The 22,366-nt window shown below is 46.7% G+C and overlaps 7 non-coding genes and 4 pseudogenes across 7 annotated transcripts; all 11 read right to left on the bottom strand.

Annotated features, from left to right (window-relative positions):
* Positions 1-1,833: 1,833 nt before the first annotated feature.
* LOC130330783 (U2 spliceosomal RNA) lies at positions 1,834-2,025 on the bottom strand. The gene has a single exon (XR_008873846.1). It is a non-coding gene; the product is annotated as a U2 spliceosomal RNA (small nuclear RNA).
* A 2,102-nt stretch (positions 2,026-4,127) lies between these two features.
* Positions 4,128-4,318, bottom strand: LOC130330866 (U2 spliceosomal RNA). Its single transcript, XR_008873906.1, has one exon. It is a non-coding gene; the product is annotated as a U2 spliceosomal RNA (small nuclear RNA).
* A 2,094-nt stretch (positions 4,319-6,412) lies between these two features.
* On the bottom strand, positions 6,413-6,603 carry LOC130330776 (U2 spliceosomal RNA). Its single transcript, XR_008873840.1, has one exon. It is a non-coding gene; the product is annotated as a U2 spliceosomal RNA (small nuclear RNA).
* A 2,100-nt stretch (positions 6,604-8,703) lies between these two features.
* Positions 8,704-8,894, bottom strand: LOC130330854 (U2 spliceosomal RNA). Its single transcript, XR_008873895.1, has one exon. It is a non-coding gene; the product is annotated as a U2 spliceosomal RNA (small nuclear RNA).
* A 2,095-nt stretch (positions 8,895-10,989) lies between these two features.
* Positions 10,990-11,170, bottom strand: LOC130330799 (U2 spliceosomal RNA; annotated as a pseudogene).
* A 693-nt stretch (positions 11,171-11,863) lies between these two features.
* On the bottom strand, positions 11,864-12,023 carry LOC130330818 (U2 spliceosomal RNA; annotated as a pseudogene).
* Positions 12,024-14,092: 2,069 nt separating this feature from the next.
* Positions 14,093-14,273, bottom strand: LOC130330800 (U2 spliceosomal RNA; annotated as a pseudogene).
* Positions 14,274-14,966: 693 nt separating this feature from the next.
* LOC130330819 (U2 spliceosomal RNA) lies at positions 14,967-15,126 on the bottom strand (annotated as a pseudogene).
* A 2,070-nt stretch (positions 15,127-17,196) lies between these two features.
* On the bottom strand, positions 17,197-17,387 carry LOC130330744 (U2 spliceosomal RNA). The gene has a single exon (XR_008873811.1). It is a non-coding gene; the product is annotated as a U2 spliceosomal RNA (small nuclear RNA).
* Positions 17,388-19,471: 2,084 nt separating this feature from the next.
* LOC130330756 (U2 spliceosomal RNA) lies at positions 19,472-19,662 on the bottom strand. The gene has a single exon (XR_008873822.1). It is a non-coding gene; the product is annotated as a U2 spliceosomal RNA (small nuclear RNA).
* A 2,096-nt stretch (positions 19,663-21,758) lies between these two features.
* Positions 21,759-21,949, bottom strand: LOC130330769 (U2 spliceosomal RNA). The gene has a single exon (XR_008873833.1). It is a non-coding gene; the product is annotated as a U2 spliceosomal RNA (small nuclear RNA).
* Positions 21,950-22,366: the final 417 nt, after the last annotated feature.

Consider the following 22,366-nt stretch of genomic DNA (forward strand, 5'->3'; position numbering starts at 1 on the left):
GGGCTTAGGATCTGCATAGGAAACACACACACAAGCACACACCTACCTTTGTTGCCTGCAGATGCCTCCTTGGCTGTCCCCAAACGGTATCAAACCAACACCCACGGGAAGCTGTAAGCATAGAGGACATGCATGCACCCCATTGGACTTACCTGTGTGGGTTAAACCCGGGTTATTTGACAACCTATGGCGGTGATGGTTCTGCTCAGGCAGAGCAGTGCTGATGCACCTCATAAAGCTGTCGCTGCTGTGAAGGTTCTAGGTGACATCACAAATCCCTATGGTTACATACACAACAAAGCTGGGTTGTTGTTGTTTACACTCTGCAAGGCCTGTGGAAGTGAGTGACATCATAGCACTGTAGTTCTGAGGGTTCTAGATGGATGCAACAATCTCCTGTTGCTTCTATGAAGGCCATAATAGACGACATCACCAAACAGCTCCATAGTCACATACACAGCAAAGGAGAGATGTTGTTTACACCTAGTGATGTCAGTGGTATTGAGTGACATCACAGCACAGTGCTAAGGCTCCTGGGCCTGGACACAGCAAGCGGCTGCAATATCTCAACGGAGAATACGTTTATATATATGTGTGTGTGTGCGCGTATATATATATATATATATATATATATTTATATATATATATATATATAATTCTCCGCCGAAATCACTTTTAAACCCATTTCCACCTTTTTTTCCCTTCTCTTCCTCTTACTTTTTTTTCACGTTTTTTTACGTTTTTCTCCTTTTCGCCTCTTTTCTGGGCGTATTATTCTTCTTTTTCTTCTTTTTTTTTCGTCTAATGCATACCCCATCAGTGCAGCAATGCTTATTCAATACCGCCAGCAGATGGAGACACTGGGGGATAATTTTCTAAGGATTTATACTGATTTTTCCTGTCTGAATTTGTCGCACAGAAAGTTGCAGGCCAAATATGTGTGACATTTCTGCGACTTTAGCTTCTAGAGCATTTTTACAACATTATACATAGGTGCTGAATACATAAAAAGCGACTGTTCAGCGACAGACAAGTCGCATCGGCTGAAAGTAGGCCAGAATGTCAGTCCATGTTGGAGCAGGTTTAGATACAGTCTAAAGTATAGATCTCAAAGTCTGTGCACAGAATTTAGCAAGGGCCCTCGCACCTTCTGATGCATCAGGTAGGTGCACAATAGCATAGCCTAACCCTCTGTACTTTGGTCTATATTGATGCGGGACATAGACAGCCAGCTGATGACCAATCCATTAGTGCAATGGATGGCTGGAAGCATTTGTCTTTGCCTTTGCAATACCACAGAAGCAATGCATGGTCAATGTACAGCAATGACACACCTGTGTGAACAGCCAGGAGACCCCCCCCCCCCCCCCATGTTATGTTACATAGTTACATAGTTAGTACGGTCGAAAAAAGACATATGTCCATCAAGTTCAACCAGGGAATTAAGGGGGTAGGGGTGTGGCGCGATATTGGGGAAGGGATGAGATTTTATATTTCTTCATAAGCATTAATCTTATTTTGTCAATTAGGAACATTCAGCACCCACCCGCTATCAAGGCAGCTGCCTATCATGTCATGCCCTACCTGCACAGGTGTGCTGGCTACTCAAATGATCCAATTAAGGAGGCCATTTAGTCAGCAGCAGCAGAAGTCCTGTGCCTGGACGCTCCAACAGCGGCCAGACACAAGCAGAAGCAGAAGCAGCAGAAGCAGCAGCAGCACCACCTTTTGTTTTTTGGCTGCAGCAGCAGCAAGGCCCACAGGGCTGGCTAGCTGGCTAGCCAGCAAGCAAGTAGCAATGAAGTAGGAATCTTTCTTTTTAACCCTGTAAGGGGGTGGTGCACTGTACCCGAAAGATACTGCCATATCGGGTCAATGCATAGGGCGACGGAAGCAAGCTTCGAAATCGGCCCCCGTTCTCAAAAATTCATTTAATATATGGTCCCCAGATAGGGGACGTATCAGATATTAAACTGATAAGAACAGATACTACACTTGATCTTAGCCAAAAGGCCGAGAAGCAATAACCGTGAAAGGGGCGGGCCCAAGAAGGTGCCCTTCATGGGCACTATCACTGCTTGCTGTCAGGGAGGCTGCCAGACAATTTTCCATGCACACTCTGGGCTGGGGGGCAGTCAACCACCAGTACACACAGCAGAACCTAAACCCATACCATTATTGCTAAGCAGCAAGACAGGGGCCCATTGCACTCCCACGGGGCCTTTTTAAATGCAATCCATAACCCGGATTTGCCAGGAACCCTTCTTACTCCTCCTACTTGCATGTGACACTGGGCTTAGGGATCTGCATAGGAAACACACACACAAGCACACACCCTACCTTTGTTGCCTGCAGATGCCTCCTTGGCTGTCCCCAAACGGTATCAAACCAACACCCACGGAGAGCTGTAAGCATAGAGGACATGCCTGCACCCCCATTGGACTTACCTGTGTGGGTTAAACCCGGGTTATTTGACAACCTATGGCGGTGGATGGTTGCTGCTCAGGCAGAGCAGTGCTGATGCTCCTCATAAAGCTGTCGCTGCTGTGAAGGTTCTAGGTGACATCACAAATCCCTATGGTTACATACACAACAAAGCTGGGTTGTTGTTGTTTACACTCTGGCAAGGCCTGTGGAAGTGAGTGACATCATAGCACTGTAGTTCTGAGGGTTCTAGATGGATGCAACAATCTCCTGTTGCTTCTATGAAGGCCATAATAGACGACATCACCAAACAGCTCCATAGTCACATACACAGCAAAGGAGAGATGTTGTTTACACCTAGTGATGTCAGTGGGTATTGAGTGACATCACAGCACAGTGCTAAGGCTCCTGGGCCCTGGACACAGCAGCGGCTGCAATATCTCAACGGAGAATACGTTTATATATATGTGTGTGTGTGCGCGTATATATACATATATATATATATATATATATATATATATATATTTCTCCGCCGAAATCACTTTTAAACCCATTTCCACCTTTTTTTCCCTTCTCTTCCTCTTACTTTTTTTTCACGTTTTTTTTACGTTTTTCTCCTTTTCGCCTCTTTTCTGGGCGTATTATTCTTCTTTTTCTTCTTTTTTTCGTCTAATGCATACCCCATCAGTGCAGCAATGCTTATTCAATACCGCCAGCAGATAGAGACACTGGGGGATAATTTTCTAAGGATTTATACTGATTTTTCCTGTCTGAATTTGTCGCACAGAAAGTTGCAGGCCAAATATGTGTGACATTTCTGCGACTTTAGCTTCTAGAGCATTTTTACAACATTATACATAGGTGCTGAATACATAAAAAGCGACTGTTCAGCGACAGACAAGTCGCATCGGCTGAAAGTAGGCCAGAATGTCAGTCCATGTTGGAGCAGGGTTTAGATACAGTCTAAAGTATAGATCTCAAAGTCTGTGCACAGAATTTAGCAAGGGCCTCGCACCTTCTGATGCATCAGGTAGGTGCACAATAGCATAGCCTAACCCTCTGTACTTTGGTCTATATTGATGCGGGACATAGACAGCCAGCTGATGACCAATCCATTAGTGCAATGGATGGCTGGAAGCATTTGTCTTTGCCCTTTGCAATACCACAGAAGCAATGCATGGTCAATGTACAGCAATGACACACCTGTGTGAACAGCCAGGAGACCCCCCCCCCCCCCCATGTTATGTTACATAGTTACATAGTTAGTACGGTTGAAAAAAGACATATGTCCATCAAGTTCAACCAGGGAATTAAGGGGTAGGGGTGTGGCGCGATATTGGGGGAAGGGATGAGATTTTATATTTCTTCATAAGCATTAATCTTATTTTGTCAATTAGGAACATTCAGCACCCACCCGCTATCAAGGCAGCTGCCTATCATGTCATGCCCTACCTGCACAGGTGTGCTGGCTACTCAAATGATCCAATTAAGGAGGCCATTTAGTCAGCAGCAGCAGAAGTCCTGTGCCTGGACGCTCCAACAGCGGCCAGACACAAGCAGAAGCAGAAGCAGCAGAAGCAGCAGCAGCACCACCTTTTGTTTTTTGGCTGCAGCAGCAGCAAGGCCCACAGGGCTGGCTAGCTGGCTAGCCAGCAAGCAGGTAGCAATGAAAAGTAGGAATCTTTCTTTTTAACCCTGTAAGGGGGTGGTGCACTGTACCCGAAGATACTGCCATATCGGGTCAATGCATAGGGCGACGGAAGCAAGCTTCGAAATCGGCCCCCGTTCTCAAAAATCCATTTAATATATGGTCCCCAGATAGGGGACGTATCAGATATTAAACTGATAAGAACAGATACTACACTTGATCTTAGCCAAAAGGCCGAGAAGCGATAACCGTGAAAGGGGCGGGCCCAACAAGGTGCCTTCATGGGCACTATCACTGCTTGCTGTCAGGGAGGCTGCCAGACAATTTTCCATGCACACTCTGGGCTGGGGGGCAGTCAACCACCAGTACACACAGCAGAACCCTAAACCCATACCATTATTGCTAAGCAGCAAGACAGGGGCCCATTGCACTCCCACGGCGGCCTTTTTAAATGCAATCCATAACCCGGATTTGCCAGGAACCCTTCTTACTCCTCCTACTTGCATGTGACACTGGGCTGAGGATCTGCATAGGAAACACCACACACAAGCACACACCTACCTTTGTTGCCTGCAGATGCCTCCTTGGCTGTCCCAAACGGTATCAAACCAACACCCACGGGAAGCTGTAAGCATAGAGGACATGCCTGCACCCCATTGGACTTACCTGTGTGGGTTAAACCCGGGTTATGTGACAACCTATGGCGGTGATGGTTCTGCTCAGGCAGAGCAGTGCTGATGCTCCTCATAAAGCTGTCGCTGCTGTGAAGGTTCTAGGTGACATCACAAATCCCTATGGTTACATACACAACAAAGCTGGGTTGTTGTTGTTTACACTCTGCAAGGCCTGTGGAAGTGAGTGACATCATAGCACTGTAGTTCTGAGGGTTCTAGATGGATGCAACAATCTCCTGTTGCTTCTATGAAGGCCATAATAGACGACATCACCAAACAGCTCCATAGTCACATACACAGCAAAGGAGAGGATGTTGTTTACACCTAGTGATGTCAGTGGTATTGAGTGACATCACAGCACAGTGCTAAGGCTCCTGGGCCTGGACACAGCAGCGGCTGCAATATCTCAACGGAGAATACGTTTATATATATGTGTGTGGTGTGCGCGTATATATATATATATATATATATATATATATATATATATATATATATATATATATTTCTCCGCCGAAATCACTTTTAAACCCATTTCCACCTTTTTTCCCTTCTCTTCCCTCTTACTTTTTTTTCAACGTTTTTCTCCTTTTCGCCTCTTTTCTGGGCGTATTATTCTTCTTTTTCTTCTTTTTTTTCGTCTAATGCATACCCCATCAGTGCAGCAATGCTTATTTCAATACCGCCAGCAGATGGAGACACTGGGGGATAATTTTCTAAGGATTTATACTGATTTTTCCCTGTCTGAATTTGTCGCACAGAAAGTTGCAGGCAAATATGTGTGACATTTCTGCGACTTTAGCTTCTAGAGCATTTTTACAACATTATACATAGGTGCTGAATACATAAAAAAGCGACTGTTCAGCGACAGACAAGTCGCATCGGCTGAAAGTAGGCCAGAATGTCAGTCCATGTTGGAGCAGGTTTAGATACAGTCTAAAGTATAGATCTCAAAGTCTGTGCACAGAATTTAGCAAGGGCCTCGCACCTTCTGATGCATCAGGTAGGTGCACAATAGCATAGCCTAACCCTCTGTACTTTGGTCTATATTGATGCGGGGACATAGACAGCCAGCTGATGACCAATCCATTAGTGCAATGGATGGCTGGAAGCATTTGTCTTTGCCTTTGCAATACCACAGAAGCAATGCATGGTCAATGTACAGCAATGACACACCTGTGTGAACAGCCAGGAGACCCCCCCCCCCCCCATGTTATGTTACATAGTTACATAGTTAGTACGGTCGAAAAAAGACATATGTCCATCAAGTTCAACCAGGGAATTAAGGGGTAGGGGTGTGGCGCGATATTGGGGAAGGGATGAGATTTTATATTTCTTCATAAGCATTAATCATATTTTGTCAATTAGGAACATTCAGGACCCACCCCGCTATCAAGGCAGCTGCCTATCATGTCATGCCCTACCTGCACAGGTGTGCTGGCTACTCAAATGATCCAATTAAGGAGGCCATTTAGTCAGCAGCAGCAGAAGTCCTGTGCCTGGACGCTCCAACAGCGGCCAGACACAAGCAGAAGCAGCAGAAGCAGCAGCAGCACCACCTTTTGTTTTTTGGCTGCAGCAGCAGCAAGGCCCACAGGGCTGGCTAGCTGGCTAGCCAGCCAAGCAGGTAGCAATGAAAGTAGGAATCTTTCTTTTTAACCCTGTAAGGGGGTGGTGCACTGTACCCGAAGATACTGCCATATCGAGTCAATGCATAGGGCGACGGAAGCAAGCTTCGAAATCGGCCCCCGTTCTCAAAAATCCATTTAATATATGGTCCCCAGATAGGGGACGTATCAGATATTAAACTGATAAGAACAGATACTACACTTGATCTTAGCCAAAAGGCCGAGAAGCGATAACCGTGAAAGGGGCGGGCCCAACAAGGTGCCCTTCATGGGCACTATCACTGCTTGCTGTCAGGGAGGCTGCCAGACAATTTTCCATGCACACTCTGGGCTGGGGGGCAGTCAACCACCAGTACACACAGCAGAACCTAAACCCATACCATTATTGCTAAGCAGCAAGACAGGGGCCCATTGCACTCCCACGGGGCCTTTTTAAATGCAATCCATAACCCGGATTTGCCAGGAACCCTTCTTACTCCTCCTACTTGCATGTGACACTGGGCTTAGGATCTGCATAGGAAACACACACACAAGCACACACCTACCTTTGTTGCCTGCAGATGCCTCCTTGGCTGTCCCCAAACGGTATCAAACCAACACCCACGGGAAGCTGTAAGCATAGAGGACATGCCTGCACCCCATTGGACTTACCTGTGTGGGTTAAACCCGGGTTATTTGACAACCTATGGCGGTGATGGTTCTGCTCAGGCAGAGCAGTGCTGATGCTCCTCATAAAGCTGTCGCTGCTGTGAAGGTTCTAGGTGACATCACAAATCCCTATGGTTACATACACAACAAAGCTGGGTTGTTGTTGTTTACACTCTGCAAGGCCTGTGGAAGTGAGTGACATCATAGCACTGTAGTTCTGAGGGTTCTAGATGGATGCAACAATCTCCTGTTGCTTCTATGAAGGCCATAATAGACGACATCACCAAACAGCTCCATAGTCACATACACAGCAAAGGAGAGATGTTGTTTACACCTAGTGATGTCAGTGGTATTGAGTGACATCACAGCACAGTGCTAAGGCTCCTGGGCCTGGACACAGCAGCGGCTGCAATATCTCAACGGAGAATACGTTTATATATATGTGTGTGTGTGTGCGCGTATATATATATATATATATATATATATATATATATATATATATATATATTTCTCCGCCGAAATCACTTTTAAACCCATTTCCACCTTTTTTTCCCTTCTCTTCCTCTTACTTTTTTTTCACGTTTTTTTACGTTTTTCTCCTTTTCGCCTCTTTTCTGGGCGTATTATTCTTCTTTTTCTTCTTTTTTTTCGTCTAATGCATACCCCATCAGTGCAGCAATGCTTATTCAATACCGCCAGCAGATGGAGACACTGGGGGATAATTTTCTAAGGATTTATACTGATTTTTCCTGTCTGAATTTGTCGCACAGAAAGTTGCAGGCCAAATATGTGTAACATTTCTGCGACTTTAGCTTCTAGAGCATTTTTACAACATTATACATAGGTGCTGAATACATAAAAAGCGACTGTTCAGCGACAGACAAGTCGCATCGGCTGAAAGTAGGCCAGAATGTCAGTCCATGTTGGAGCAGGTTTAGATACAGTCTAAAGTATAGATCTCAAAGTCTGTGCACAGAATTTAGCAAGGGCCTCGCACCTTCTGATGCATCAGGTAGGTGCACAATAGCATAGCCTAACCCTCTGTACTTTGGTCTATATTGATGCGGGACATAGACAGCCAGCTGATGACCAATCCATTAGTGCAATGGATGGCTGGAAGCATTTGTCTTTGCCTTTGCAATACCACAGAAGCAATGCATGGTCAATGTACAGCAATGACACACCTGTGTGAACAGCCAGGAGACCCCCCCCCCCCCCCCCATGTTATGTTACATAGTTACATAGTTAGTACGGTCGAAAAAAGACATATGTCCATCAAGTTCAACCAGGGAATTAAGGGGTAGGGGTGTGGCGCGATATTGGGGAAGGGATGAGATTTTATATTTCTTCATAAGCATTAATCTTATTTTGTCAATTAGGAACATTCAGCACCCACCCGCTATCAAGGCAGCTGCCTATCATGTCATGCCCTACCTGCACAGGTGTGCTGGCTACTCAAATGATCCAATTAAGGAGGCCATTTAGTCAGCAGCAGCAGAAGTCCTGTGCCTGGACGCTCCAACAGCGGCCAGACACAAGCAGAAGCAGAAGCAGCAGAAGCAGCAGCAGCACCACCTTTTGTTTTTTGGCTGCAGCAGCAGCAAGGCCCACAGGGCTGGCTAGCTGGCTAGCCAGCAAGCAAGTAGCAATGAAAGTAGGAATCTTTCTTTTTAACCCTGTAAGGGGGTGGTGCACTGTACCCGAAGATACTGCCATATCGGGTCAATGCATAGGGCGACGGAAGCAAGCTTCGAAATCGGCCCCCGTTCTCAAAAATTCATTTAATATATGGTCCCCAGATAGGGGACGTATCAGATATTAAACTGATAAGAACAGATACTACACTTGATCTTAGCCAAAAGGCCGAGAAGCAATAACCGTGAAAGGGGCGGGCCCAAGAAGGTGCCCTTCATGGGCACTATCACTGCTTGCTGTCAGGGAGGCTGCCAGACAATTTTCCATGCACACTCTGGGCTGGGGGGCAGTCAACCACCAGTACACACAGCAGAACCTAAACCCATACCATTATTGCTAAGCAGCAAGACAGGGGCCCATTGCACTCCCACGGGGCCTTTTTAAATGCAATCCATAACCCGGATTTGCCAGGAACCCTTCTTACTCCTCCTACTTGCATGTGACACTGGGCTTAGGATCTGCATAGGAAACACACACACAAGCACACACCTACCTTTGTTGCCTGCAGATGCCTCCTTGGCTGTCCCCAAACGGTATCAAACCAACACCCACGGGAAGCTGTAAGCATAGAGGACATGCCTGCACCCCATTGGACTTACCTGTGTGGGTTAAACCCGGGTTATTTGACAACCTATGGCGGTGATGGTTCTGCTCAGGCAGAGCAGTGCTGATGCTCCTCATAAAGCTGTCGCTGCTGTGAAGGTTCTAGGTGACATCACAAATCCCTATGGTTACATACACAACAAAGCTGGGTTGTTGTTGTTTACACTCTGCAAGGCCTGTGGAAGTGAGTGACATCATAGCACTGTAGTTCTGAGGGTTCTAGATGGATGCAACAATCTCCTGTTGCTTCTATGAAGGCCATAATAGACGACATCACCAAACAGCTCCATAGTCACATACACAGCAAAGGAGAGATGTTGTTTACACCTAGTGATGTCAGTGGTATTGAGTGACATCACAGCACAGTGCTAAGGCTCCTGGGCCTGGACACAGCAGCGGCTGCAATATCTCAACGGAGAATACGTTTATATATATGTGTGTGTGTGCGCGTATATATACATATATATATATATATATATATATATATATATATATATATTTCTCCGCCGAAATCACTTTTAAACCCATTTCCACCTTTTTTTCCCTTCTCTTCCTCTTACTTTTTTTTCACGTTTTTTTACGTTTTTCTCCTTTTCGCCTCTTTTCTGGGCGTATTATTCTTCTTTTTCTTCTTTTTTTTCGTCTAATGCATACCCCATCAGTGCAGCAATGCTTATTCAATACCGCCAGCAGATAGAGACACTGGGGGATAATTTTCTAAGGATTTATACTGATTTTTCCTGTCTGAATTTGTCGCACAGAAAGTTGCAGGCCAAATATGTGTGACATTTCTGCGACTTTAGCTTCTAGAGCATTTTTACAACATTATACATAGGTGCTGAATACATAAAAAGCGACTGTTCAGCGACAGACAAGTCGCATCGGCTGAAAGTAGGCCAGAATGTCAGTCCATGTTGGAGCAGGTTTAGATACAGTCTAAAGTATAGATCTCAAAGTCTGTGCACAGAATTTAGCAAGGGCCTCGCACCTTCTGATGCATCAGGTAGGTGCACAATAGCATAGCCTAACCCTCTGTACTTTGGTCTATATTGATGCGGGACATAGACAGCCAGCTGATGACCAATCCATTAGTGCAATGGATGGCTGGAAGCATTTGTCTTTGCCTTTGCAATACCACAGAAGCAATGCATGGTCAATGTACAGCAATGACACACCTGTGTGAACAGCCAGGAGACCCCCCCCCCCCCCATGTTATGTTACATAGTTACATAGTTAGTACGGTCGAAAAAAGACATATGTCCATCAAGTTCAACCAGGGAATTAAGGGGTAGGGGTGTGGCGCGATATTGGGGAAGGGATGAGATTTTATATTTCTTCATAAGCATTAATCTTATTTTGTCAATTAGGAACATTCAGCACCCACCCGCTATCAAGGCAGCTGCCTATCATGTCATGCCCTACCTGCACAGGTGTGCTGGCTACTCAAATGATCCAATTAAGGAGGCCATTTAGTCAGCAGCAGCAGAAGTCCTGTGCCTGGACGCTCCAACAGCGGCCAGACACAAGCAGAAGCAGAAGCAGCAGAAGCAGCAGCAGCACCACCTTTTGTTTTTTGGCTGCAGCAGCAGCAAGGCCCACAGGGCTGGCTAGCTGGCTAGCCAGCAAGCAGGTAGCAATGAAAGTAGGAATCTTTCTTTTTAACCCTGTAAGGGGGTGGTGCACTGTACCCGAAGATACTGCCATATCGGGTCAATGCATAGGGCGACGGAAGCAAGCTTCGAAATCGGCCCCCGTTCTCAAAAATCCATTTAATATATGGTCCCCAGATAGGGGACGTATCAGATATTAAACTGATAAGAACAGATTTTTTTTTTTTTTTATCTAAAGCCGAGGAACGTGCTTTCGATTCACCCAAAGTGCAAGAAAAAGTGCAAACGTGTTACACTAAAAAAAACGTGCACAAAGGATGCGGTCTATCGCAAGCCCTTCTCCGATAGGAGAGAGGCCCCCCAACAAACCTTACCCTTCGCCTCCGGACCAAAAGGTACCTGCGAGGTTCCAGGTTCGATGTCCCTTTTCGCCGAAGCTACTAGGAGACCACAAATGCTCCCGGCATCCCCCTTGGCGTTAGCCAAGGTATCTGCCCGCAGAGCCGATTACGGTAGGTACCCTGCGAAGCAGGAGTACCCGGGGTGTTTGCAGGGAGGTGCGGAACCTAATGGCCACACACACCTCCCCTAGACCGCCAGGAGGGACACCCAGAAGGGCTACCGCATCCTGACAAATCCTGTGAACACACAACACGCAAAAAGTGACACAGTGAGACAAAAAATAAATAAATAAGTGAATGTGTGCAGATATACTGCCCGGACATCCGGCCGGATCTATAAAAATTTCTCTGATCCTAGCCAGAAGGCCGGGAATCAAGAGGTGAGTGCCACAAGGTGAAGAGATTATGGTGCCCGTGCTTCAACTCAGTGAGCCTATTCTCCCAGTGAGTTTCGGCACCTCGGGGTCACCACTCCCCGAGGCACAAAAGTACCTCGGCTCTAGACCCTCTCAGCCTCATGGCGAGACCCGGAGGGAACAGGTCACATCGGGGCAGCCGTCGAGCTGATTCCTCAGAACCAGCCCCGGAAAGCCCTGGTACACCTGCATCCTCCATGCAGCACCCATCCCCACCAGCATGAAAACTGATAAGAACAGATACTACACTTGATCTTAGCCAAAAGGCCGAGAAGCGATAACCGTGAAAGGGGCGGGCCCAACAAGGTGCCCTTCATGGGCACTATCACTGCTTGCTGTCAGGGAGGCTGCCAGACAATTTTCCATGCACACTCTGGGCTGGGGGGCAGTCAACCACCAGTACACACAGCAGAACCTAAACCCATACCATTATTGCTAAGCAGCAAGACAGGGGCCCATTGCACTCCCACGGGGCCTTTTTAAATGCAATCCATAACCCGGATTTGCCAGGAACCCTTCTTACTCCTCCTACTTGCATGTGACACTGGGATGAGGATCTGCATAGGAAACACACACACAAGCACACACCTACCTTTGTTGCCTGCAGATGCCTCCTTGGCTGTCCCCAAACGGTATCAAACCAACACCCACGGGAAGCTGTAAGCATAGAGGACATGCCTGCACCCCATTGGACTTACCTGTGTGGGTTAAACCCGGGTTATTTGACAACCTATGGCGGTGATGGTTCTGCTCAGGCAGAGCAGTGCTGATGCTCCTCATAAAGCTGTCGCTGCTGTGAAGGTTCTAGGTGACATCACAAATCCCTATGGTTACATACACAACAAAGCTGGGTTGTTGTTGTTTACACTCTGCAAGGCCTGTGGAAGTGAGTGACATCATAGCACTGTAGTTCTGAGGGTTCTAGATGGATGCAACAATCTCCTGTTGCTTCTATGAAGGCCATAATAGACGACATCACCAAACAGCTCCATAGTCACATACACAGCAAAGGAGAGATGTTGTTTACACCTAGTGATGTCAGTGGTATTGAGTGACATCACAGCACAGTGCTAAGGCTCCTGGGCCTGGACACAGCAGCGGCTGCAATATCTCAACGGAGAATACGTTTATATATATGTGTGTGTGTGCGCGTATATATATATATATATATATATATATATATATTTCTCCGCCGAAATCACTTTTAAACCCATTTCCACCTTTTTTTCCCTTCTCTTCCTCTTACTTTTTTTTCACGTTTTTCTCCTTTTCGCCTCTTTTCTGGGCGTATTATTCTTCTTTTTCTTCTTTTTTTTCGTCTAATGCATACCCCATCAGTGCAGCAATGCTTATTCAATACCGCCAGCAGATGGAGACACTGGGGGATAATTTTCTAAGGATTTATACTGATTTTTCCTGTCTGAATTTGTCGCACAGAAAGTTGCAGGCCAAATATGTGTGACATTTCTGCGACTTTAGCTTCTAGAGCATTTTTACAACATTATACATAGGTGCTGAATACATAAAAAGCGACTGTTCAGCGACAGACAAGTCGCATCGGCTGAAAGTAGGCCAGAATGTCAGTCCATGTTGGAGCAGGTTTAGATACAGTCTAAAGTATAGATCTCAAAGTCTGTGCACAGAATTTAGCAAGGGCCTCGCACCTTCTGATGCATCAGGTAGGTGCACAATAGCATAGCCTAACCCTCTGTACTTTGGTCTATATTGATGCGGGACATAGACAGCCAGCTGATGACCAATCCATTAGTGCAATGGATGGCTGGAAGCATTTGTCTTTGCCTTTGCAATACCACAGAAGCAATGCATGGTCAATGTACAGCAATGACACACCTGTGTGAACAGCCAGGAGACCCCCCCCCCCCCCATGTTATGTTACATAGTTACATAGTTAGTACGGTCGAAAAAAGACATATGTCCATCAAGTTCAACCAGGGAATTAAGGGGTAGGGGTGTGGCGCGATATTGGGGAAGGGATGAGATTTTATATTTCTTCATAAGCATTAATCTTATTTTGTCAATTAGGAACATTCAGCACCCACCCGCTATCAAGGCAGCTGCCTATCATGTCATGCCCTACCTGCACAGGTGTGCTGGCTACTCAAATGATCCAATTAAGGAGGCCATTTAGTCAGCAGCAGCAGAAGTCCTGTGCCTGGACGCTCCAACAGCGGCCAGACACAAGCAGAAGCAGAAGCAGCAGAAGCAGCAGCAGCACCACCTTTTGTTTTTTGGCTGCAGCAGCAGCAAGGCCCACAGGGCTGGCTAGCTGGCTAGCCAGCAAGCAGGTAGCAATGAAAGTAGGAATCTTTCTTTTTAACCCTGTAAGGGGGTGGTGCACTGTACCCGAAGATACTGCCATATCGGGTCAATGCATAGGGCGACGGAAGCAAGCTTCGAAATCGGCCCCCGTTCTCAAAAATCCATTTAATATATGGTCCCCAGATAGGGGACGTATCAGATATTAAACTGATAAGAACAGATTTTTTTTTTTTTTTATCTAAAGCCGAGGAACGTGCTTTCGATTCACCCAAAGTGCAAGAAAAAGTGCAAACGTGTTACACTAAAAAAAACGTGCACAAAGGATGCGGTCTATCGCAAGCCCTTCTCCGATAGGAGAGAGGCCCCCCAACAAACCTTACCCTTCGCCTCCGGACCAAAAGGTACCTGCGAGGTTCCAGGTTCGATGTCCCTTTTCGCCGAAGCTACTAGGAGACCACAAATGCTCCCGGCATCCCCCTTGGCGTTAGCCAAGGTATCTGCCCGCAGAGCCGATTACGGTAGGTACCCTGCGAAGCAGGAGTACCCGGGGTGTTTGCAGGGAGGTGCGGAACCTAATGGCCACACACACCTCCCCTAGACCGCCAGGAGGGACACCCAGAAGGGCTACCGCATCCTGACAAATCCTGTGAACACACAACACGCAAAAAGTGACACAGTGAGACAAAAAATAAATAAATAAGTGAATGTGTGCAGATATACTGCCCGGACATCCGGCCGGATCTATAAAAATTTCTCTGATCCTAGCCAGAAGGCCGGGAATCAAGAGGTGAGTGCCACAAGGTGAAGAGATTATGGTGCCCGTGCTTCAACTCAGTGAGCCTATTCTCCCAGTGAGTTTCGGCACCTCGGGGTCACCACTCCCCGAGGCACAAAAGTACCTCGGCTCTAGACCCTCTCAGCCTCATGGCGAGACCCGGAGGGAACAGGTCACATCGGGGCAGCCGTCGAGCTGATTCCTCAGAACCAGCCCCGGAAAGCCCTGGTACACCTGCATCCTCCATGCAGCACCCATCCCCACCAGCATGAAAACTGATAAGAACAGATACTACACTTGATCTTAGCCAAAAGGCCGAGAAGCGATAACCGTGAAAGGGGCGGGCCCAACAAGGTGCCCTTCATGGGCACTATCACTGCTTGCTGTCAGGGAGGCTGCCAGACAATTTTCCATGCACACTCTGGGCTGGGGGGCAGTCAACCACCAGTACACACAGCAGAACCTAAACCCATACCATTATTGCTAAGCAGCAAGACAGGGGCCCATTGCACTCCCACGGGGCCTTTTTAAATGCAATCCATAACCCGGATTTGCCAGGAACCCTTCTTACTCCTCCTACTTGCATGTGACACTGGGATGAGGATCTGCATAGGAAACACACACACAAGCACACACCTACCTTTGTTGCCTGCAGATGCCTCCTTGGCTGTCCCCAAACGGTATCAAACCAACACCCACGGGAAGCTGTAAGCATAGAGGACATGCCTGCACCCCATTGGACTTACCTGTGTGGGTTAAACCCGGGTTATTTGACAACCTATGGCGGTGATGGTTCTGCTCAGGCAGAGCAGTGCTGATGCTCCTCATAAAGCTGTCGCTGCTGTGAAGGTTCTAGGTGACATCACAAATCCCTATGGTTACATACACAACAAAGCTGGGTTGTTGTTGTTTACACTCTGCAAGGCCTGTGGAAGTGAGTGACATCATAGCACTGTAGTTCTGAGGGTTCTAGATGGATGCAACAATCTCCTGTTGCTTCTATGAAGGCCATAATAGACGACATCACCAAACAGCTCCATAGTCACATACACAGCAAAGGAGAGATGTTGTTTACACCTAGTGATGTCAGTGGTATTGAGTGACATCACAGCACAGTGCTAAGGCTCCTGGGCCTGGACACAGCAGCGGCTGCAATATCTCAACGGAGAATACGTTTATATATATGTGTGTGTGTGCGCGTATATATATATATATATATATATATATATATATTTCTCCGCCGAAATCACTTTTAAACCCATTTCCACCTTTTTTTCCCTTCTCTTCCTCTTACTTTTTTTTCACGTTTTTCTCCTTTTCGCCTCTTTTCTGGGCGTATTATTCTTCTTTTTCTTCTTTTTTTTCGTCTAATGCATACCCCATCAGTGCAGCAATGCTTATTCAATACCGCCAGCAGATGGAGACACTGGGGGATAATTTTCTAAGGATTTATACTGATTTTTCCTGTCTGAATTTGTCGCACAGAAAGTTGCAGGCCAAATATGTGTGACATTTCTGCGACTTTAGCTTCTAGAGCATTTTTACAACATTATACATAGGTGCTGAATACATAAAAAGCGACTGTTCAGCGACAGACAAGTCGCATCGGCTGAAAGTAGGCCAGAATGTCAGTCCATGTTGGAGCAGGTTTAGATACAGTCTAAAGTATAGATCTCAAAGTCTGTGCACAGAATTTAGCAAGGGCCTCGCACCTTCTGATGCATCAGGTAGGTGCACAATAGCATAGCCTAACCCTCTGTACTTTGGTCTATATTGATGCGGGACATAGACAGCCAGCTGATGACCAATCCATTAGTGCAATGGATGGCTGGAAGCATTTGTCTTTGCCTTTGCAATACCACAGAAGCAATGCATGGTCAATGTACAGCAATGACACACCTGTGTGAACAGCCAGGAGACCCCCCCCCCCCCCCATGTTATGTTACATAGTTACATAGTTAGTACGGTCGAAAAAAGACATATGTCCATCAAGTTCAACCAGGGAATTAAGGGGTAGGGGTGTGGCGCGATATTGGGGAAGGGATGAGATTTTATATTTCTTCATAAGCATTAATCTTATTTTGTCAATTAGGAACATTCAGCACCCACCCGCTATCAAGGCAGCTGCCTATCATGTCATGCCCTACCTGCACAGGTGTGCTGGCTACTCAAATGATCCAATTAAGGAGGCCATTTAGTCAGCAGCAGCAGAAGTCCTGTGCCTGGACGCTCCAACAGCGGCCAGACACAAGCAGAAGCAGAAGCAGCAGAAGCAGCAGCAGCACCACCTTTTGTTTTTTGGCTGCAGCAGCAGCAAGGCCCACAGGGCTGGCTAGCTGGCTAGCCAGCAAGCAGGTAGCAATGAAAGTAGGAATCTTTCTTTTTAACCCTGTAAGGGGGTGGTGCACTGTACCCGAAGATACTGCCATATCGGGTCAATGCATAGGGCGACGGAAGCAAGCTTCGAAATCGGCCCCCGTTCTCAAAAATCCATTTAATATATGGTCCCCAGATAGGGGACGTATCAGATATTAAACTGATAAGAACAGATACTACACTTGATCTTAGCCAAAAGGCCGAGAAGCGATAACCGTGAAAGGGGCGGGCCCAACAAGGTGCCCTTCATGGGCACTATCACTGCTTGCTGTCAGGGAGGCTGCCAGACAATTTTCCATGCACACTCTGGGCTGGGGGGCAGTCAACCACCAGTACACACAGCAGAACCTAAACCCATACCATTATTGCTAAGCAGCAAGACAGGGGCCCATTGCACTCCCACGGGGCCTTTTTAAATGCAATCCATAACCCGGATTTGCCAGGAACCCTTCTTACTCCTCCTACTTGCATGTGACACTGGGCTTAGGATCTGCATAGGAAACACACACACAAGCACACACCTACCTTTGTTGCCTGCAGATGCCTCCTTGGCTGTCCCCAAACGGTATCAAACCAACACCCACGGGAAGCTGTAAGCATAGAGGACATGCCTGCACCCCATTGGACTTACCTGTGTGGGTTAAACCCGGGTTATTTGACAACCTATGGCGGTGATGGTTCTGCTCAGGCAGAGCAGTGCTGATGCTCCTCATAAAGCTGTCGCTGCTGTGAAGGTTCTAGGTGACATCACAAATCCCTATGGTTACATACACAACAAAGCTGGGTTGTTGTTGTTTACACTCTGCAAGGCCTGTGGAAGTGAGTGACATCATAGCACTGTAGTTCTGAGGGTTCTAGATGGATGCAACAATCTCCTGTTGCTTCTATGAAGGCCATAATAGACGACATCACCAAACAGCTCCATAGTCACATACACAGCAAAGGAGAGATGTTGTTTACACCTAGTGATGTCAGTGGTATTGAGTGACATCACAGCACAGTGCTAAGGCTCCTGGGCCTGGACACAGCAGCGGCTGCAATATCTCAACGGAGAATACGTTTATATATATGTGTGTGTGTGTGCGCATATATATATATATATATATATATATATATATATATATATATATATTTCTCTGCCGAAATCACTTTTAAACCCATTTCCACCTTTTTTTCCCTTCTCTTCCTCTTACTTTTTTTTCACGTTTTTTTACGTTTTTCTCCTTTTCGCCTCTCTTCTGGGCGTATTTTTCTTCTTTTTCTTCTTTTTTTTCGTCTAATGCATACCCCATCAGTGCAGCAATGCTTATTCAATACCGCCAGCAGATGGAGACACTGGGGGATAATTTTCTAAGGATTTATACTGATTTTTCCTGTCTGAATTTGTCGCACAGAAAGTTGCAGGCCAAATATGTGTGACATTTCTGCGACTTTAGCTTCTAGAGCATTTTTACAACATTATACATAGGTGCTGAATACATAAAAAGCGACTGTTCAGCGACAGACAAGTCGCATCGGCTGAAAGTAGGCCAGAATGTCAGTCCATGTTGGAGCAGGTTTAGATACAGTCTAAAGTATAGATCTCAAAGTCTGTGCACAGAATTTAGCAAGGGCCTCGCACCTTCTGATGCATCAGGTAGGTGCACAATAGCATAGCCTAACCCTCTGTACTTTGGTCTATATTGATGCGGGACATAGACAGCCAGCTGATGACCAATCCATTAGTGCAATGGATGGCTGGAAGCATTTGTCTTTGCCTTTGCAATACCACAGAAGCAATGCATGGTCAATGTACAGCAATGACACACCTGTGTGAACAGCCAGGAGACCCCCCCCCCCCCCATGTTATGTTACATAGTTACATAGTTAGTACGGTCGAAAAAAGACATATGTCCATCAAGTTCAACCAGGGAATTAAGGGGTAGGGGTGTGGCGCGATATTGGGGAAGGGATGAGATTTTATATTTCTTCATAAGCATTAATCTTATTTTGTCAATTAGGAACATTCAGCACCCACCCGCTATCAAGGCAGCTGCCTATCATGTCATGCCCTACCTGCACAGGTGTGCTGGCTACTCAAATGATCCAATTAAGGAGGCCATTTAGTCAGCAGCAGCAGAAGTCCTGTGCCTGGACGCTCCAACAGCGGCCAGACACAAGCAGAAGCAGAAGCAGCAGCAGCACCACCTTTTGTTTTTTGGCTGCAGCAGCAGCAAGGCCCACAGGGCTGGCTAGCTGGCTAGCCAGCAAGCAGGTAGCAATGAAAGTAGGAATCTTTCTTTTTAACCCTGTAAGGGGGTGGTGCACTGTACCCGAAGATACTGCCATATCGGGTCAATGCATAGGGCGACGGAAGCAAGCTTCGAAATCGGCCCCCGTTCTCAAAAATCCATTTAATATATGGTCCCCAGATAGGGGACGTATCAGATATTAAACTGATAAGAACAGATACTACACTTGATCTTAGCCAAAAGGCCGAGAAGCGATAACCGTGAAAGGGGCGGGCCCAACAAGGTGCCCTTCATGGGCACTATCACTGCTTGCTGTCAGGGAGGCTGCCAGACAATTTTCCATGCACACTCTGGGCTGGGGGGCAGTCAACCACCAGTACACACAGCAGAACCTAAACCCATACCATTATTGCTAAGCAGCAAGACAGGGGCCCATTGCACTCCCACGGGGCCTTTTTAAATGCAATCCATAACCCGGATTTGCCAGGAACCCTTCTTACTCCTCCTACTTGCATGTGACACTGGGCTTAGGATCTGCATAGGAAACACACACACAAGCACACACCTACCTTTGTTGCCTGCAGATGCCTCCTTGGCTGTCCCCAAACGGTATCAAACCAACACCCACGGGAAGCTGTAAGCATAGAGGACATGCCTGCACCCCATTGGACTTACCTGTGTGGGTTAAACCCGGGTTATTTGACAACCTATGGCGGTGATGGTTCTGCTCAGGCAGAGCAGTGCTGATGCTCCTCATAAAGCTGTCGCTGCTGTGAAGGTTCTAGGTGACATCACAAATCCCTATGGTTACATACACAACAAAGCTGGGTTGTTGTTGTTTACACTCTGCAAGGCCTGTGGAAGTGAGTGACATCATAGCACTGTAGTTCTGAGGGTTCTAGATGGATGCAACAATCTCCTGTTGCTTCTATGAAGGCCATAATAGACGACATCACCAAACAGCTCCATAGTCACATACACAGCAAAGGAGAGATGTTGTTTACACCTAGTGATGTCAGTGGTATTGAGTGACATCACAGCACAGTGCTAAGGCTCCTGGGCCTGGACACAGCAGCGGCTGCAATATCTCAACGGAGAATATGTTTATATATATGTGTGTGTGTGCGCGTATATATATATATATATATATATATATATATATATATATATATATATATTTCTCCGCCGAAATCACTTTTAAACCCATTTCCACCTTTTTTTCCCTTCTCTTCCTCTTACTTTTTTTTCACGTTTTTTTACGTTTTTCTCCTTTTCGCCTCTTTTCTGGGCGTATTATTCTTCTTTTTCTTCTTTTTTTTCGTCTAATGCATACCCCATCAGTGCAGCAATGCTTATTCAATACCGCCAGCAGATGGAGACACTGGGGGATAATTTTCTAAGGATTTATACTGATTTTTCCTGTCTGAATTTGTCGCACAGAAAGTTGCAGGCCAAATATGTGTGACATTTCTGCGACTTTAGCTTCTAGAGCATTTTTACAACATTATACATAGGTGCTGAATACATAAAAAGCGACTGTTCAGCGACAGACAAGTCGCATCGGCTGAAAGTAGGCCAGAATGTCAGTCCATGTTGGAGCAGGTTTAGATACAGTCTAAAGTATAGATCTCAAAGTCTGTGCACAGAATTTAGCAAGGGCCTCGCACCTTCTGATGCATCAGGTAGGTGCACAATAGCATAGCCTAACCCTCTGTACTTTGGTCTATATTGATGCGGGACATAGACAGCCAGCTGATGACCAATCCATTAGTGCAATGGATGGCTGGAAGCATTTGTCTTTGCCTTTGCAATACCACAGAAGCAATGCATGGTCAATGTACAGCAATGACACACCTGTGTGAACAGCCAGGAGACCCCCCCCCCCCCCCATGTTATGTTACATAGTTACATAGTTAGTACGGTCGAAAAAAGACATATGTCCATCAAGTTCAACCAGGGAATTAAGGGGTAGGGGTGTGGCGCGATATTGGGGAAGGGATGAGATTTTATATTTCTTCATAAGCATTAATCTTATTTTGTCAATTAGGAACATTCAGCACCCACCCGCTATCAAGGCAGCTGCCTATCATGTCATGCCCTACCTGCACAGGTGTGCTGGCTACTCAAATGATCCAATTAAGGAGGCCATTTAGTCAGCAGCAGCAGAAGTCCTGTGCCTGGACGCTCCAACAGCGGCCAGACACAAGCAGAAGCAGAAGCAGCAGAAGCAGCAGCAGCACCACCTTTTGTTTTTTGGCTGCAGCAGCAGCAAGGCCCACAGGGCTGGCTAGCTGGCTAGCCAGCAAGCAGGTAGCAATGAAAGTAGGAATCTTTCTTTTTAACCCTGTAAGGGGGTGGTGCACTGTACCCGAAGATACTGCCATATCGGGTCAATGCATAGGGCGACGGAAGCAAGCTTCGAAATCGGCCCCCGTTCTCAAAAATCCATTTAATATATGGTCCCCAGATAGGGGACGTATCAGATATTAAACTGATAAGAACAGATACTACACTTGATCTTAGCCAAAAGGCCGAGAAGCGATAACCGTGAAAGGGGCGGGCCCAACAAGGTGCCCTTCATGGGCACTATCACTGCTTGCTGTCAGGGAGGCTGCCAGACAATTTTCCATGCACACTCTGGGCTGGGGGGCAGTCAACCACCAGTACACACAGCAGAACCTAAACCCATACCATTATTGCTAAGCAGCAAGACAGGGGCCCATTGCACTCCCACGGGGCCTTTTTAAATGCAATCCATAACCCGGATTTGCCAGGAACCCTTCTTACTCCTCCTACTTGCATGTGACACTGGGCTTAGGATCTGCATAGGAAACACACACACAAGCACACACCTACCTTTGTTGCCTGCAGATGCCTCCTTGGCTGTCCCCAAACGGTATCAAACCAACACCCACGGGAAGCTGTAAGCATAGAGGACATGCCTGCACCCCATTGGACTT

The sequence above is a fragment of the Hyla sarda genome, unplaced genomic scaffold, assembly GCF_029499605.1.
Source record: "Hyla sarda isolate aHylSar1 unplaced genomic scaffold, aHylSar1.hap1 scaffold_340, whole genome shotgun sequence".
NCBI lineage: Eukaryota > Metazoa > Chordata > Amphibia > Anura > Hylidae > Hyla > Hyla sarda.